The sequence below is a fragment of the Toxorhynchites rutilus genome, chromosome 3 (genome assembly GCF_029784135.1).
Source record: "Toxorhynchites rutilus septentrionalis strain SRP chromosome 3, ASM2978413v1, whole genome shotgun sequence".
In the NCBI taxonomy this organism is placed as follows: Eukaryota; Metazoa; Arthropoda; class Insecta; order Diptera; family Culicidae; genus Toxorhynchites; species Toxorhynchites rutilus.
This window is the reverse complement of record NC_073746.1, coordinates 231,023,515-231,041,775: the sequence shown is the minus strand read 5'-3', so window position 1 is coordinate 231,041,775 and position 18,261 is coordinate 231,023,515. Positions and strand designations below refer to the sequence as shown.

General features: G+C 37.6%; 1 protein-coding gene across 5 annotated transcripts in view; it reads right to left on the bottom strand.

The window, feature by feature from the left end:
• Positions 1–17,768, bottom strand: part of LOC129775073 (uncharacterized) — a 237,057-nt gene extending 219,289 nt beyond the window's left edge. For 4 of the 5 annotated variants that reach the window (XR_008742849.1, XM_055779312.1, XM_055779314.1 and 1 more), the window contains exon 1: positions 16,757–17,768. The gene's annotated coding sequence lies outside the window, so the exon portion shown is untranslated. The remainder of the gene's footprint in view (positions 1–16,756) is intronic. The other variant, XM_055779313.1, reaches the window with a different exon arrangement.
• Positions 17,769–18,261: the final 493 nt, after the last annotated feature.

The window sequence follows — 18,261 nt, the reverse complement described above, 5'->3', positions numbered from 1 at the left end:
GAGATATCATAATCAAAAAGTAGTTAGAACAAATCTCCTTGGACCACCACCATAATAAATGAATTTCAAAAAAAATAATTTGAAATTCCACTTCTTTACTTTGCTATTGCAAAAACAAATCCTTCCACTTTAAATGGCCCACCCTGTAGTTTCAAGAAAAACGCGGTTGGAGTTAGAAGAGGAAGATTTTTTCAAATTTCTAGACTAGAATATTGTCTTAAGAGGATAATTTAGAAACTAAATTCTACTTTCATATTAAAAAAAAACAACCAAAAATATGTGTATGAAACAATAAAATTTTTTTCGATTCGATTATAAGATTTCAAAAAATGGAGGCTGTACTATGTACAGCGGTTACGTACTCACCAGCTTCGTATTAGCATTAACATTTCCGATAATAGTCAAAACGTCTCCGTCGGTAGTTTCCGCAATTGTCGAAAAAAAAAACAAGTCAGTTGAAATTTCATGAAATGTCTGAAAAAGGTGCTTTAAGTTTGTTTTGAGTCTATAATAGTTTTGGCATGAGATATTAATGAATCCAATTCAATTCGGCCACTTCAGTATTATTTTGATTTGATTACTAATCTGAAAATTTCCATTATCGCCTTGAGGCTTCAAATGCAGAATTTACAGAATTTTAATAATTACAACATAAAAACAAGATTTCTTATCTACGTTCATCGCGGTGCTTCGAACAGAGAATATTAACTATATGGGAAGCTTTTCAATGGTTTATGACATTCAAGCGAAAGGACACTATCATGAAAAGGTTGGATTCTACCGAGAATATGATTCAAATGTATATGTAGCTTGTAGTACAAAATACTGGTAGTTGTTAATTTTTGAACGATGTTTGGAACTACGTCAGTTATGCATACAAACTGTGATAATTCGAAAACGTTTTCTCAAAATTGCTCAAAGGTTTACGAATAAAAAAGAGTTTGTTTGTATGTTGAGCATAAGTAGTACATTCTGTAGGATGGGTAGTAACCGAAATATCGATTTTGTTCATTTTGTTGCTTACGTCACCTATACAAACATGGACAGTGTAGTAACAAGCATTTTATTTATATATTTATTTTTTTATTACCACCGTCTTCGATTACTCGCACATACTGAACTATTTACATACAATCTATGTATAATTAACTATTCTATTTCTAAAAACAACTTTGCTTGAATTGAAATCAAATTCATCATATGCACAATTAAACAGGCGAAGACATGAATCAAACGGATTGTTGAAGCCGTAGTTTGTTCTATGATATGGAACAGCGAGTAGTGACGAATTCCGAAAACGGTGAGGAGGAATGCTCAAAGGAACCTGTGAAAGATGTTCAGGGCAGTCAATTGAGCCTTGCATTATGTCGAAGATAAACATCCTCTGCAATGTAGCGTGCCTGGTTAATGATGGTTCCAATCCTACACTGCGTTTCACAACTATAGAACCACTCATTTTTTCTGAAATTTCAGAGATATGTAAGATGTCGGTTGAATTGAAATCTACTATATACTATCATTTCTCTTTTGTTGATTCTAGGGTTCATTTAGGAGCCTAGAACAATTGCTAAATCCAATGATATATAATCCTCATAAATTCCAGGCTGTTACGAAATTAGCGCCAGCTCAAACATAATCTACTGTCGTCGATAACGCTTCCCCGCGACACGTGTATAGATAAATTGAGCAAATATTTAGACGTCATGCTGTCACCCCATACGTTCATTATTGTATTCCGCTCTCATCCGGGCCGAATTCTAGAGCAACCAGCCCACGCAGCACGTACCTCAATGGAAATGACTGTGTCAACATCCCAGTTCAGGAGATTAACTGCGGCAGAAGTCCGGTGGTCGTACTTCCCAAAAAATCAATCAATTCGCAAACCGTGCCAACTATATCATATTCCGACACGTCGTTCCCTGGATCCAATCACCATTAACGCCCTGGCCAGCGGGCTAGCTGATACGAGTGGTGTGCTACTTCCACCGCTATGGTGATATCAGATTTGCTGACCATACCAAACATGATTGTTGCTATAAATAAATATTTTCGTACGTGAACTTGCCGAAACTTTGTTAGGGGTTGAGCGGGGAGAACGGGAGTAGCAGTACCGCTACTCCCGTATCCCGCCTGAGGAGGATAATAAAATAAAACACCTGTGACCTGCGCGCCCTGCGGCGGAAAATAAAATTCGGTAATAGCTTTGGCATGGTACCAAAACAGAAATCCCTACCCGAAGAGGAAGACACGCGTTCCTTTCGGTCGGCAGGGGATACGATAAACGGAATTATAATGCGCGGGATCGAGAGAGAGTGATACGAGTAACGAATTTGGTGATGAGTGTCTGCGCCAAACCCAGATGACAACCACAAGACGGAAGGTTGGCCCTAGACTTTGCCACTTGGTCACATTCGGTTCATTTTCACGGAACTGATTGACATCTCAATATACTCAAGTTTCTTGAAAATCAGTATTAAAATTTAGGACAGCAAAACGCTCAAATTAATGCAATAATCTCATCTTCCACCTCACATCTCCGTGATCGGTGAGCGTGAGGAATTGCAAAATAACTTTCACTTCCCGGAAGTGTAAAACGCGTCTCGTCTAAAGATTTCTCTCGAACTATAGCAAAATGTCCCAATTAGCAATGCTGCCCACACGCCTTCAGCACATATAATTAATTACTTTCCTTCGTTCTCAACACAACCACTTTTCCGCTTTGCACTGAGAAGCTGTTGATGGTCAAGTGGAAAGATTAAGTCGCTGTGAGACCTAATCTTGAAACGCTTCAGTTTTTCACATTCTTTTTTTCCGCGCCAGATATACGTTTAGCAAATTTGCAGAACGGATTTGGCACGATGTGATTGTGTTAAAAATCTGAAGACCTTATTACGGCATCAGATGATTTTTACTCGTTTTTTTTCTTTGTGAATCTTTGAACTTGATAAAACCATGAATGTGCGGTTCGTTCGTTTCATTCTCTCGTGTGGTTTGCTGGGGTGGGTGTTTTCACCGTGTGGGCCACGGTGTTTGAAAAGACCCCGCGACTGTTTTTCACCGCAACGTGTTACTGTAGTTACGTTGCCGACAAAAATGAAAGCGGATGTATTTAGCGAGACTTTCCTGCCTCTCTCGTCCCGACCGGAAGTTGGCCGTGAGTAAAGAACAACGGCTAACATTGTGGGGTGCTTTATGCAAGTAACATTGTAGTTTTTAGTCCATAGGATAACCACTTGTTCCGGGCGGTTTGTGGTCGGGTATGTTGTGGGATGGAATTTTCGCATTACGCAGCTCACATTGTGTTGGGTACTTAAATGTGTATGTGGTAATATACCACTGGTAAACGAACAAAACATCGGCGGGTTTTGTATTCCTTTCCTACTTTGTGGCTTGACTCGAATTAGCGTTTGTTTTGAGTTGAGAAAGTAGAGAAGGTTGGAAATATATTTTCATCTGAAACGAACTGAAGGACTCTGTTCACGCAGAGGAACAGAACGGCAAAAATACGATTTTAGTTGTTGTCAAACCCTTTAATTAAGGAACCTTCAAAAAACACTACACGTGAAATTTGAATTGGGTGTGCTTGTTGAAATTCTACGGTTTTTTCCGATAAAGGAACAACATAGTTTTTCAAAAGAACCTTAAATTATTTTTATTCAAAGTAATTTTTGTTTGATTCTACATATTTCGTCCATCTCTCAGGAAAATAATGGATTATGGATTTACACTACATTTTTGTTTGTTTTTGAAGAAAACAATTCGCCGAGCTATTTTCCGACATTTTTATATTCCGCGAAGAGTTGCTCAACATGTGTATGTCCCATTGGAGCAAAAAGGTGACAATCGAAATCGGGAAAATACTGCGGGATTTACAACGTTTCACATTTAAGGATTTTTATTGCGTCCTTCTCGGTTTCAGCTGTGTCCGCCGGTGCGTAGTCATGCTGTAATATAACTTTACCGTGTCTCCGGGACATCGATGCAAAGTTTAAATTTATTATTAGTTATCGGTAGCGATCTGTGTTCACCGATTCACCCAGTTTCAGTAACTCATGACACACCATACCCTCCTGGTTCCACTACACAAAGAGCATCGTTTCGACCGAAATGATATGGCTTTGCAGTGGATAGGCTGGCTCCATCAGATAAAACCGTGATTTTTTACGCTTAGGGGTTCTCGAAATAAATCCATTTTTCGTCGCTAGTGACAATGCGATGCAAAACCGGCTTCATTTGGAACCTTCGAAGAGACGTTTTACAAATGGCTATACGAGGCTCAACTAATTTTTCGCTCAATTTGTATTGCACCCATTTTCCGAGCTTCTGGATCTTTCCTATGGCTACAAACGATGGTCGATTGCTGTACGGGTCACACTCAGTTTTTCTTGCAATTTTTCTTGTGTTTGTTTTGGGTCTGCAACCAACAACTCATGCGATTTCTCGTCTTCAAACCGATTCGCTGCTCTCATTGTCTTTAAGACCGAAATTACCACTTCTGAATTGGCAAAACCATCTCTCACATGTTTTCACAGCTGAGGCATGTTGTCATGAAACTGAATAACTACCTACCTGAAATAATACGATTGTGATCAGAGTTTTGAAAAGAAGCGTCCTTCGAATTATTTTTCAATACCTGTTCAGAAATCCGTTAATTCAACTAATTGAAGAATCCGAATGCCCTAGTTATCGTTTATAATATGAATTAAACTGATCTTCAAACTGGTTGAAAGAGTTGTAGGGTAGTAAAAATTCGGAACCATTAATTAATAACACTTTATTATCTCACGAAGAAAAAATCAGATAGATTTTCCAACATTCCAGCAGGAACAATTTAACGTTCTGTAGCTAACTGATCCGAACGGGGGCTGTTTATTTAGAGGGAAGGGTAAAGGGAATGGACAAGTGGCTTTCTGTATCACCGTTTAACTCTTTAAACCAAGCTCACATTGAAACTATAACTGAGCAATTTTTCTTATTTTCTGTTGGAAATCAACCTAGGTTCCATCAAAGATCATGTTTAACAATAGTTCAATCACAAAACAATACCGAAGCGACATTTTTCAATTTTCACAAACCATCCGGTAATGACTATCACGATAACACTTACACGCAATAGGCCAAACAATGGACAAAAAGCAACGAAAAAACATTTTCTGAATTTGCTTTCGCACAAGAAGAATATTTGTTTATCCCATTCATGAATTGTTTTAGCTCCCTTCGGATTTTTTCTGATAAACTGAATGTATAGAAATATCACAAATTAATTAAAAAAGCATTAAATTAAAAATTTACAGCTTTTCCGGTTATATAATTTAATCGCAATGAAATCGTAAAAGCATACATTAACAAAATGAGCCACGCGTGAATTTTGCTTGGGTATGCTAATGGTATTTTTTGTCTGTATTATAGTGACTTTCAACACTTTCTGGCTGGTTCGTCACTTTACTTTCATTTTTGGAAGAATGTCGGGAGTGAAAATTGCACTCATAACCCTTAGCGTGAGGTATGGATGTTACCACTACGCCAGATGGCCTCCACAATATCTAATGGTGTATAGTACAACGTACATCGCAATAACGAGTTTGTGTAATACGCATTTGAAATCTCTCAATTTTTCGTTGCATGTTTCGTAGAGTGACCGCCTATATAGCAATCAAAAACGTAGTCCTAGGTCAATACTTTGTTCTGGAACGTGGCGATGGAATACCCCAATCTATGACTCAATGACTCAATTCTGATCATGAGTTGTCCAATTCACTAATGTTGTTTTGTCCGTATGATTTCTATCACAATCGCTTGGCGCGCTGCAGTTTGTTTATGGTGTCCTTTGCGCATAGCAGAAATAAATTTTCTCTGTGTTGAGTGTGTTATGGTGAACACTTTTAAAATGCTCAAGAAAAGGCAATATGCTGTTTCCAGAGATATGTAAAAAGTCGGTTGAATTGAAGTATATAGTGTAGAATACAATAACTATCTTTATTTATAAGACTGGTTATCTGAACTTTACCATTATGTCCAGGCACGTAACATTCAAAAAACTAAAATTTCAGTATTTCATAACTATAGAACCAGATGGAAAAACTCTCACTCCTTTAAATAATTAAAGTAAATTTCACATGAATTACAACAAGTTTCTAACACGTAGGTCATCCTTAGTTCTTAATTAGTTCAAATAACCCATCCAGGCTGGTTTCGACCAAAATGCGCCATGTTGTAGTTTGTATCTCGTTTTACCCAGAGGATACTGCTCGTTTAATTTCTTTGAATCACTCATACTGATTGTAAGCTGCATCTACTATTCATTTTTAAAGGCAGACAATCATTTGTATAATTTTATATGCACAACTTTGTTCCACAATCTTTCATTGAGCTTTCAAATTCTATCCTACCAGGTCATGTTTGCTCTCCGGCTGAAAACTGTGTATAGTATTTTTTATGCTGTCCATAGAATGGTAGTTCTTACCCTTGAAAGAATTTTGTAGAGACCTGAACCTGGGACAATCTGAGGGTGTAATAACCGGTCTTCCAGTATGACTCCAAAATAATTAATTGTGTAATTTATCGGGACATGAAGTTTTGCGTTAGCCTAAAGGAAAGGCGGCGTCCTGAATCGTTGCCTTTAATTTTTCCAACTGCTGGTAGTACTTATGGAAATTCATCGACTAGTTACTTGGTAAGAATTTATTGCACAGAATTCTTTTACAATTGCACCAGACATAAAGTATGACCTTAATCGGGTGGAGACCGACTTTGGGCTTAGTAAAAGGTTGTTTGTTTCGCGAGCATCACCCATCACCCGTTACGATTTGTTTCAAAACGGCTTTTTCGTTGCGTTTATGAAGTGAGTCGCAGATTGAAATACAATCCGTTAAAGGCATTTCATTCAAATTGTATAGAACCCCCATATTGCCTCGATATACGTCACCAAGCTTCACCAGATGCGCATCAACGGAAGGTTTAGATAACTGTATTGAATTTGCTGATCCATTTGTCGTTATTCTTGATCAACGTCTCGATTTATTCATCATCAATGGCGGCACGAACTTTCCTAACAACTTACTATATTTTCTTCAATAAATAAAACAATGATTAATTTTTTTTTTTTTTTTTTTTTTTTATTTCTGTATTATAGTGACTTTCAACACATTTGGCTGGTTCGTCACTTTTACCTTCCATTTCGGAAGAATGTCGGGAGTGAGAATTGAACTCGTGACCTTTAGCGTGAGAGGTATGGATGTTACCGCTACGCCAGATCGCCTCCACTCACAATGATTAATGACAAATACATTTTTTTTATATGCATACATTTAATTACTTTTCTTACTTCTTATACGTCGATTCGTTGTATTTTAATGTTATTTGCTTCGAAAACAGATCGCAACCTTTACCTTCTTTATTCAGTTCTACATAATTCTTAGTGACTAATATTCCTTGATCAAAACCTGAGCAAACTTCCATTTGTCCTTTTTTAGGCATTTCCACAACTATACATTATCAGTATTGTGGATTGTGTCACTATGACTATGACAATAAATGTCATACAGTAATGAACATCCCTTCGATGACGACTGTATCGCAATCAATGATATTTTTAACTCTACTTGAAGGTTCGAGAATAATAAATGAATTCAGCTACAATCAGTTGCGAAAGATTATGCAGGGACGCCAGATTTATTTTCATATGTCTGCAATTCAAATTTTGAAAATGTGCGTTTGAGTACGTATGAGAATGTTACGGTTATACGGTTTTTGAATGATTTATACTTATAAACTATACAAAGAAAATCTACTGCATATCTATTACTCTGTATTCCTTGACATAAGATTTTCGAATGAGAGAAAAAAGATCATGCTAAATTAGCCTCAATGTTCCTTCATTCAATTGGCGTTGACGGCTTCACAGAACATTGACCGAAACCCCGGAATAAAGGGTGTGTCACATCAAATTGCATCACGGAAAAAACGCTGTAGAAATTCGCCCAGTAGACCGATCCTTTTGAAAATTTTAGACAGTAAAATAAAAACTATTAAACAACTTTTGGCATTTTCTTTTTATTCATACTTCGAGCCCAAGCCCGTATGCTCGCACCTTCCTCTTTACCCCGTCCATAAGGTTCTGTACAACGTCAGGTTGTAGTTTTTTTTTGAACAGAAATCCATTTTCTCTTGAAGTCCGCCTCCATATTTGACAACTTTTGGGTTCTTCCGGAGGGCCTGCTTCATAATCGCCCAATATTTCTCTATTGGGCGAAGCTCCGGCGCGTTGGGCGGGTTCATTTCCTATGGCACGAAGGTGACCCCGTTGGCTTCGTACCACTCCAACACGTCCTTTGAATAGTGGCACGAAGCGAGATCCGACCAGAAGATGGTCGGGCCCTCGTGCTGCTTCAATAGTGGTAGTAAGCGCTTCTGTAGGTAAACCTGCCCGTTTACCGTGCCGGTCATCACGAAGGTGGGCTCCGCTTTCCGCAAGAGCAGATCGCTTGCCACACCATGTACTTTTTGGCAAACTTGGATAGTTTCTGCTTGCGAATCTCCTCCGGAACGCTGAATTTGTCCTCTGCGGAGAAGAACAACAGGCCTGGCAGCTAACGAAAGTCCGCTTTGACGTAGGTTTCGTCGTCCATTACCAGGCAATGCGGCTTCGTCAGCATTTCGGTGTACAGCTTCCGGGCTCGCGTCTTCCCCACCATGTTTTGCCTTTCGTCGCGGTTAGGAGCCTTCTGAACCTTGTATGTACGAAGGCCCTCCCGCTGCTTGGTCCGCTGGACGAATGAACTTGACAAATTCAGTTTATTGGCGACATCCCGGACCGAACTTCTCGGATCACGTCTAAACTGCTTAACTACGCGCTTGCGATCTTTTTCACTGACGGAGCATCCTTTTTTGCCGTTCTTCACCTTCCGGTCGATGGTTAGGTTCTCGAAGTATCGTTTTAGTACTCTGCTGACCGTGGATTGTACGATTCCCAGCATCTTACCGATGTCCCGATGTGACAACTCCGGATTCTCGAGATATAATTCCTAAAAATTAAATTTCTACAGCGTTTTTTCCGTGATGCAATTCGATGTGACACACCCTTTACTTATTACGAATCATGTTTATTGTGATATACTCAAAAATCAGGATAAATCTGGATCATTTTAGAAAAAATTGGATTAAATCGAGTGTTTGTTAGAATATCAGGATACGAACCAAAAAGTCTGGGGAATCCTGAAATATCAGAAAGGTTGGTATCTCTGATAGTAGGCATAATTGTTACTGGGGGAAGGGTATGAACTTAGATACACTCTGGTAAATGATGTGGTTGTCTAAACGTCGACTCTCAACAGCTCGGCGAAATGAATTCGCGAAAATTGAATGATTTTCTACACGTTGCTGCGACGGATGATATACATCGCATATATGAACATAAACATCGCAAACAAAAAGATACTTTTATTACCACAACATAATTCTATTAAGTTGAACGAAATTTCAGGATAATTGTTCTTCCAATCAATTTCATACAAATGCATTAAATTTTCTTGAATAGAAAAATACCCGACCTGAAGTGATTTAGTTGATTCATGTTTTATGATATTACGAGTAACAAATAAATTGAACATTTATTGAAAAATATTGAACTCTGGTGCAACAGAAATATTCAGCCTCGGTGAACGCATCTTCTGCAAGCAGTCAGTGCCATCGTAAATGCGCGCACTCACTGGGGTGTATAATTTGCCCTACGTGAGCTGAAATCGGAAACGCATAGAGGCAGCATTATTTGGGCTGCCTGGAGTAACCGGTGGTAATCATGTTGGCATGTCGCTCTCGTTATTCACCAGACGTACGAGATGCTCCGAGTAATAAACTAGGATTAATGGATTTCAATTGAAATGTTAAATGGACATTCAGAGCTGAGGCTCTGAGGCACGATTATTTGCTCGGTTTTCGCTGCGAAAATGCAATTATATGGGAAGAAAATGTTCAGTGAATCGATTGTGTATTGCATCATGATACGATCGGTTCATTATTCAATATATTTTGTTCATTAGTATTTATGAAAAAAATGACTACCCCGAATAACTATTTAACTGTGATTAAATAACTCACTCCCATGGCTGTATTCAGGAAACTAATTATTCACAACCGTTCATGTTTTTTGTTAAATTTCCTAAAACAACTAAGTTCTTAAAGTGTCGAAAATTCGTTGTGTTATATCATGTCTTCATTCATCTGTTTTGTGCTGAAATTATCACTTCAATTTTCGAATTAAAATATCATCTTGCGTTTTCTTTTTTCAAAAATGACATTTTGTTTACATTGATTACGTTGTAATTCATCTCATTCATCGTTTCGCCTTTCTCGATAAACCTAGAATACCTACATGTCAAACAACAATCACCACCGTCGCGTTTCATTTTGCCGTGACAGCAGTTGGCATATTGCTAAAAAGTAAATTAACTCAGCGAGAACGAATGAAACGGCGAATTCCTATTGTTTAATTATAGCTTCTGGTAGATTGCAGTCTTCTCTCAGTCACGACAAGCCACTTGCAACAATTCCGCATCTTAGCGGGGATCTATTTACAGATTTTGAACTTGATCTTCGGACATGCACTTGGCTAAAGGATAGATTACAGAGCGCAGTGATTGCTGCTTAGCCGTTTGATACAAGCACGACTGTGAATAACTTGTTATTGTTGATGTGTTAATTTGGAAGGAAATAGGTGTAATCATAGGTCTCCATAGAATGAAAGTTTGTGTAGATGTGATAATAGAGTTACAGATGGGTTCATTTCTCAACAACATCGTTAATTTTTTTTGTGAATATTTGTCTTAGATTATAGTGAATTTTCAGATCGTATCAATATTTTGCTTATTGCGAAAATCATTAAACTTTAAATCCGAAATCCAAACAAATCCAATTTGAATCCGAATGAGTTGTTTCACATGGCTAAAAGGTTTGACACTTTCTGTCCCAAAATAAAACACATTCACTTTCTTCAGTTGGGATCCTTGACGTCATCTTGTTGTTATTCGATTAGTGTAGTGTGAACCATCCTGAACAAACTATCAATGTTTGATGACATTTCGGTTAGTGAAATCTGAAATACAGGTGCTTGTGTGTCTGTCGAATAAAGTATAAATATGAAAATTTATATTTAGATTAATAAAACTGCAACCGAATCGATGAAATACTGGAAAACTCAAATTTTTATCCGAACCACAAATGCTGTCGACGTGATTTCGACGAATCAAGGAAGGCCGGATAGTTGTTTTTCAATTACCAGTTCGTTGATTTTTAATGAGCTAAATTTAATTACACTTAATTTTTTGCCCAATTATATGGTCAATAGGACACTTGGTGTTTTTAATGTGTTGTGTATTTGTTGTTGTCAATGAAACGAACTGTGCAAGAAATCGCGCAGGATTTTGTTTGGCGAGACGGTTATAACGTCATCGTGAAAGATCCCTAAACGCCGTATTGCAATTGACTAACAATCGCTTCTAGACTCGTCAAATGGTAAAATGCATTGTATGTCATAATCTTCTTGATTGGGAAAGACTTAAGCATCAGTACAATCCGAACTAAATAAGTTCTGCACACAGCTGCTTCGGGTTAAAAGTAAACAACAGCTGATATTCATATGGATAAAATGAAATTCAATTCTGACATCTTGAATAATGAAGATGGAAACCGGGTGGAAAAATAAACTTCAAAACATATTGTAAAACGAAAGTTGATTTGCTTCTAGACTTCTAGACGCGACCATTCACTGGTTGTCTGGATCGGTTATTTTGATTTTCGTTTGTCACTGACTGTGAGTGATACAAAAGTAAGATATGTACAGCCTTTCCATGCCAAACCGATATAGTGGTTCTCAGATTTTCATGATAAGTGGTAGTTTTGTTCCTTATCGAAAAATATTAGATCCGCATTTTTATAATTTCAATATACGAGGGTCACTATTTATATTTCGGGAATTGGCAACACTGATGTCATGTGAGTCCATCTGACGGTTCCATCGTAAAGTTTGACATTTTTGACGATATACGTACTCAGAACATTTTGTCATACGGAGGCTATTTGTTTATTTTATATTTAGTTGAAAGTTTGGTCTCGGCAAAAAAATGGAACTGAATCGTGAACATTTTCGTGCGATGATTTTTTACGACTTTCGATGTGGATTATCACAACAAGAGTGCGTCAATCAACTTAATTTGACTTTTGGCGATGAAGCTCCATCAAAAACCACTGTGTATCGCTGGTATAGTGAATTCAATCGTGGTCGTAGTTAGCTGTCCGACGAGTTTCGTAAAGATCGTCCAAAATCGACTGTAGTGCCAGAAAACATCGATGCTGTGCACGAAATGATTAAGCAAGATCGTCATGTAACCTATTGTGAGATTGATGCATCCCTAAGCATTAGTTCCACTAGCATATATGCGATTTTACATGAACACTTAGTTGTGCGAAAATTATGTTCACGTTGGATCCCACATAATTTGACAATCGCTCAAAAAAAAAGGCTCGTGTCGATTGGAATAAATGCTTTGAAAATTGGTTTAAGCGCATGCAAAAGTGTATCGATCATCGTGGCGAGTACTTTGAAAAACAATAAAAATATATTCGCAGCTTTACTATTTGTTTTTGTTCCTATTCCCGAAATATAAATAGTGACCCTCGTAAAATTAATTTATTGAGAAGAAACACGATTCTTTAGTAAGGTCCGACCGAGTATTAACGAGCGTTGAATGACATACATTTGCCTTGTGCATTAGATTTTAGGGTTGATTTAGTTTTTCATTCATTGCAATTCAAAACTTATAGGTATTTTGGTTTGTATATTTAGCTATATTTGAAAATGTTAGGTTAATAAAACCATTGCGCTTTTTTCCGTGTGGTATTTTTAACTATGTTTTTTCCGCGTCCGAATATTTCTAGTAGGTTGTTTGTCATTTATTGACCCGATAACATGTTTCAATAGCTTAAAATTGTTTTGGAAACAGGCTATTGTAATCACACAAAACTTCGGATATAAACGAATGCCCGCTCGAAAATCCTCTTAAGTATAATTATGAAGTGACAGGAAAAAGGTTATCGCTCGAGTGCCAAAGCACTATACTCTCCATCTCGCAATCCCGTTTCTATTCTGCTATCGGTCTTAATTGCGTCTCTAGTGGAAAACGAAGTTTCGATGGATGCAATTGGTTATGGATTCGATAGCGGAGAATACGAAGTTTCTAAATGGGATAGAGAATATTTCACCATATCAAAGGAATCGCATTGAGCATTAGTGTCGATATTGAATACACACGAATGACGCGACCAATCCCGTTTATATTTTGCTACCGGCCTGAACGGATAACCGTTTTATAAATCCGGGATTCACTTTTTTACAATTGAATGCTACTTCACACAATCAACCGGCCTTGTTCCCAGTTTCACAAACGTAGCTCTGATTTTGCAGAAAAAGTTATTCCGATTCATGAAGTATCACGGAGCAAAAAAAATTAAATTTTTCTGATTATTTCTTACACCCATATCGAATATCAACAATTGGAAACGCTCACTTTTATTCTTTTGACATTACCTTCGAAAACACCACAAGTGATAATTCGTTGCATGTTCGACCAAAACCATATTATCTTTACTACACCAAAGATAATCTAGAAATTTGTGTAAAAATATAAATTTTAAAAATATATTATTTTCCCCAACCTAACATATAAAGTAAATTATAAGAATTCTACGCTCACATTCAACATTTTTGAAGATCGATCAAATTCATCTCGTCAATGTCAATGTGGATTTACAAAATGTGGATTTACAAAAGATTCCGTCAGTCTATTCGTTCATCCGCTTCAACTCAACAAACGTTGCCATGTCAGAACAAATTATTTGTGGCATATCACTACACTGCGTTTCATAACTATAGAACCACTACATGTTTCTGAGTTTCCAGAGATATATAAAAAGTCGGTTGAATTGAAGTATATAGTGTAGAATACCATAACTATCATCATTTATAAGACTGACCATTTTAACTTTATTGTTGTGTTCAGGCCTGATTTAGATAGCTTACCATCAACACGAATGAACAGTCAAAAGTGCAACGAAGTACTTCAGAATGATATCCTGCATTTACTGTTTTTGCATCAAAAACAATGTGATAATTGGGTAATCCGGAAAATCATGGCATGGTTCAATGAATAGGGGCTTCAGATTCTGGACTGGTGAGCTTGTTTATCAGATCAAAACCCTATCAAAAACTTATGAGGAGTGATCGTATGAATAGTAGATGCAGCGTACGAGCAGTATGAGTGATTTGAAGAGCTTAAACGAGCAGTATCCTCTGCGTAGAACGAGATACGCACTACAACATGGCGCAGCTTGGTCAAAACCACACCGAATGAGTTATTTGAACTGATTCAGAACTAAAGATGACCTACGGATTAAAAACTTATTGTAATTCATGTGAAATTGACGTTAATTTTGTAAATAAGTGAGAGTGTTTCCATCTGGTTATGTAGTTATGAAACACTGAGATTTTAGTGTTTTGAATGTTTCGCACCTGAACACAACAATAAAGTTCAAATAACCAGTCTTATAAATGAAGATAGTTATTGTAAGAAGTGTATCGAAAAGTAGTCGAAAACTTTCAAACATCAAAATAAAACTTTTCGTAGGTCTTTAGACCATGTCTATGTTAATCCGTTGAATCATCTCAACACTGGTTTTGAACTTCTTGGTCGAATCACTAATAGATGTAGACCTGTTCTTCTGAATATAATTTATAACTTTTCGATCCAATTTTGAATTACATGGTCCGGGTTTTGTCCACTTCTGCTGAGATCCTCGAAAGAACACTCATTACCGAACTTTGCGACGATTCGTTTAACATTTTCTGGACAATCTTTGTTTTTTTTTCTATTTTGTGGCATGTAACACCATTTCGGTGCAACAATTGTGTTGAATTTTTAGTTTCTAAATCAATCTGCGATATTTCGAAAACAACTTTATGACCGCGACTAAATCACTTGTATTTCTATTTTTGACATGTAAACAAAGCGTGCTCTGATAACACGACAAAAAAAAGTTCACTCGTTTGTAATAACGTGTTAAATGTTTAAGACTACTTTTCTATACACTCCTTATTTTACACTATAAACTTCAATTAAACCAACTTCTTACATATCTCTGGAAACTCAAAAAAAAAAAACGTAGTAGTTGTATAGTTATGAAACGCAGTGTATAATCACTTTGCAAACATTTTGTTTGCCTTCTACTATAAAGTCATTCGTAACTAGGCGATTCTTAAATGTTCGGTGTTTATAAGCCGTTTATAAATTAGGTGATTAGTTTAGTAGGCCCTCTAATTTCATGAACGATGATCGCGATCCATACAAAGATAAAACTAGACGCCCGGTAAACCGAACCATTCATAAGTCGTTTTTGTGTAATTTTACGTCGTCGTTGAATGAAAGAATATTTACGTTTTGACCTTTGCGAGCGTTTTGGACGCTGTTACAAAATTTGATATTTTTTATCATAACCTCATTTGAAACGCTTGTGCGTTAATAGTATTGTTGATGTAAATATTGTGTCTTATTGGAGAAATGGAATCAAGAATCAATAACATTTTCGTACAATATTTTCCGCTCCTGTCTCTTTCCGTGCCGATTTGAAGCGATGTGTAAACTGATTTAATCATGGTCGCCATTTACGCACCCACCAAATCCGTGAAGTCCCTACAAAATCATACAAAATTATATGACATACTGTGAGATTGTGGCAACCTTAGGCACGACAACCAATATGACAAATATGAGATGAAGTAAAATCAATTCATTATTTTGAATGAAATTGAATTCTTGTTAGAATGAATAATCTTGTTTCCATATGAAAAGACAACGGAAAACATATTCATTTTCTTTTTTTGTTTACTACGCATACACACATTAAAAATATACGCGTATGATATCCCAACAACGAGAAATTAGTATCTTTAAAAAGGAATGTATATTATTTTCATGCGTTCGTTTATCATAAAGATTCAGAATATAAAAAAAAAATCTAATTTCAATGTTTCGCATCGCCTCTCTATTTTTTTTTTTTTGTATTGTTCATAAATTGTGACTCTAGTAATGCGCCTTGCAATAAGACGATTCATATATCATAATGCACCTGATTGATGGAACAAACAAATACTCATGCTACTCAAGCTGCTGGCTTCACGTCTTTCAGCAAGTAGTAGTAATGCTATAATTATCTTGAAACCATGTATTCCACACGTATGTGCTAAACATACTCTCCCGAGCGAGTATCGCTTTTAAGATTATAGTAAATCTAGAAAATGGAAACATATCGCCGCTCGCCGATCTCCTGATTCGGATGATGCTACTTCAACAGGTTGTTAACTCGCCTCAGAGAGCCGTTTAAATTGTAGCAATCCGGATGACGGCACATAGGTGGGCGGGACTCACGTTCGAAGTAATATTTTCGGTGTTGATGTGTTCAACTATATTGATTGACTTAGTGAGGCATAAATAATTTTGGTGTGCCAAGTCAATAATTTATTAGCTGAAGCTCCTGTTCACAAGTCTATATTAGCTGTAGGAGAAGCTTAAACTAGTCTTGTATACTGTTATTAGTACCGAAAACACTATTTACCACAAACAGTCTGCGAGGACCCTTTTCACAATCCATCCCTCTTCTGCTTTGCCCCATAGCACGGTGTTTATTACGCTTGAGTTGATTTTTATCATACCTTATTCCACTCACGAGCTATTGGTAAACAATCCTAGCAATACCATGTCGCACACATTCTCCACTTTGCTTCCGTCGCACAGAGCAGCATCTAATCCCAGTGTGGGAGAACCACACTCCGCCCGACTCGTCAGGGCAATACACTTCACTTCCGGAACGGTCTCTCCGGGAATACTCACACACTAAACTGATGCTAAATTGTGTTATCTCTTCACCGCTTTTTCCACACTGCTTTGCAAACAAAATTCCACTTGCGGGAAAACTTCAACCAAGTAGGGCTGGTCGTGTCTGCACGATTGACCCCTTCGTGTGTACGTAATTTAGCACAAGCTGATCTGGGATCGCTACGCATTTAACCCTCTTGCTACATCTCACTGTTGGCTTGCATTTTCCATGCTAGATCAGGCTTAGAATCATTATATTTATTTACTACTCACCCATGAGCCAAATGTAAATGTAATGTTGGGTTTTATTATCACTTCAATATCTGTTTTCACTCTTTAAAAATGCGCTTTGATCATTTGACTGCACAACGGCCGGAAAAACTAAGCCCGTGGGGCACCCAAAACTACCCCAATCACATACCTTCTTTATCTTCTTCTCACAGAAAAGAATATTTCAATCTTCGTTTCAGTGCGATATTGAAGAGGGGAAAAAATTTTTTTTTTCCGAAGAATCACCTGTCGCAGATTTTTGTCCTGTTTTTACTTTCTCATTCTCGTTTTCACTAAATCCGTATTGCTCCCACCTATCTTCTTCAGATTTCATTCGATATGGGTGAGTAGCAGAGGAGCCGAAAGCTGTTCGGCTCTATCCGTGGATCAATTACAAATCATCACAACAAAAGCATGTCACCATTCCACTCCCACGGGTTTGGCTCCAGCAAAGTACCCAAGCTGAGGATTTCCAGTGGAACTAAGCAACAGCTACTGCTCTGCAAGATACTGATAACTAACACTGAACATGATTCCCGGCCAGGAGTTTCTCGAAATAACGACCAGATCGCATCGTATCCTCACTGCAACTGTATGGCGAAGGATGGTGCTCACGATTCACATCAGCTGGAACCAGCTGAAGCTCCCAGAAGAAGGCTGATGCTCTCCAAAGTTGGTCCTAGCTGAGACGGAAACGGATGGTAAGCTTTTACTCTCTTCGTTCCGTACTGAAATTTAGAGTCCACTTGTACTCTCGCTCTCGAGTTGGCTGAGGATGCTGAGAAGATGCCCTGTCTGTGTGCTCCCGGTACATCCAGTTAAAAATGTAGGTATTCCTCTCGTGTTTCCTAATTGTTATTCTTTTGTGCCTCGTGCTCAGACTGCCCGAATAAAATGGTGAATTCAGATGCTGGCTATAATTACCCTATTCCAAAGAAATTAAAGTATAACGGAGTTTTAATTTGGATATGATGCATTCCCACGCCATATTAGCTGAGAACAGTCCAATCTGGCCCGATCCGCATCGATTTTTTTTTAACCGGCTACCTAAAATTACAATCTTCTGTATCAT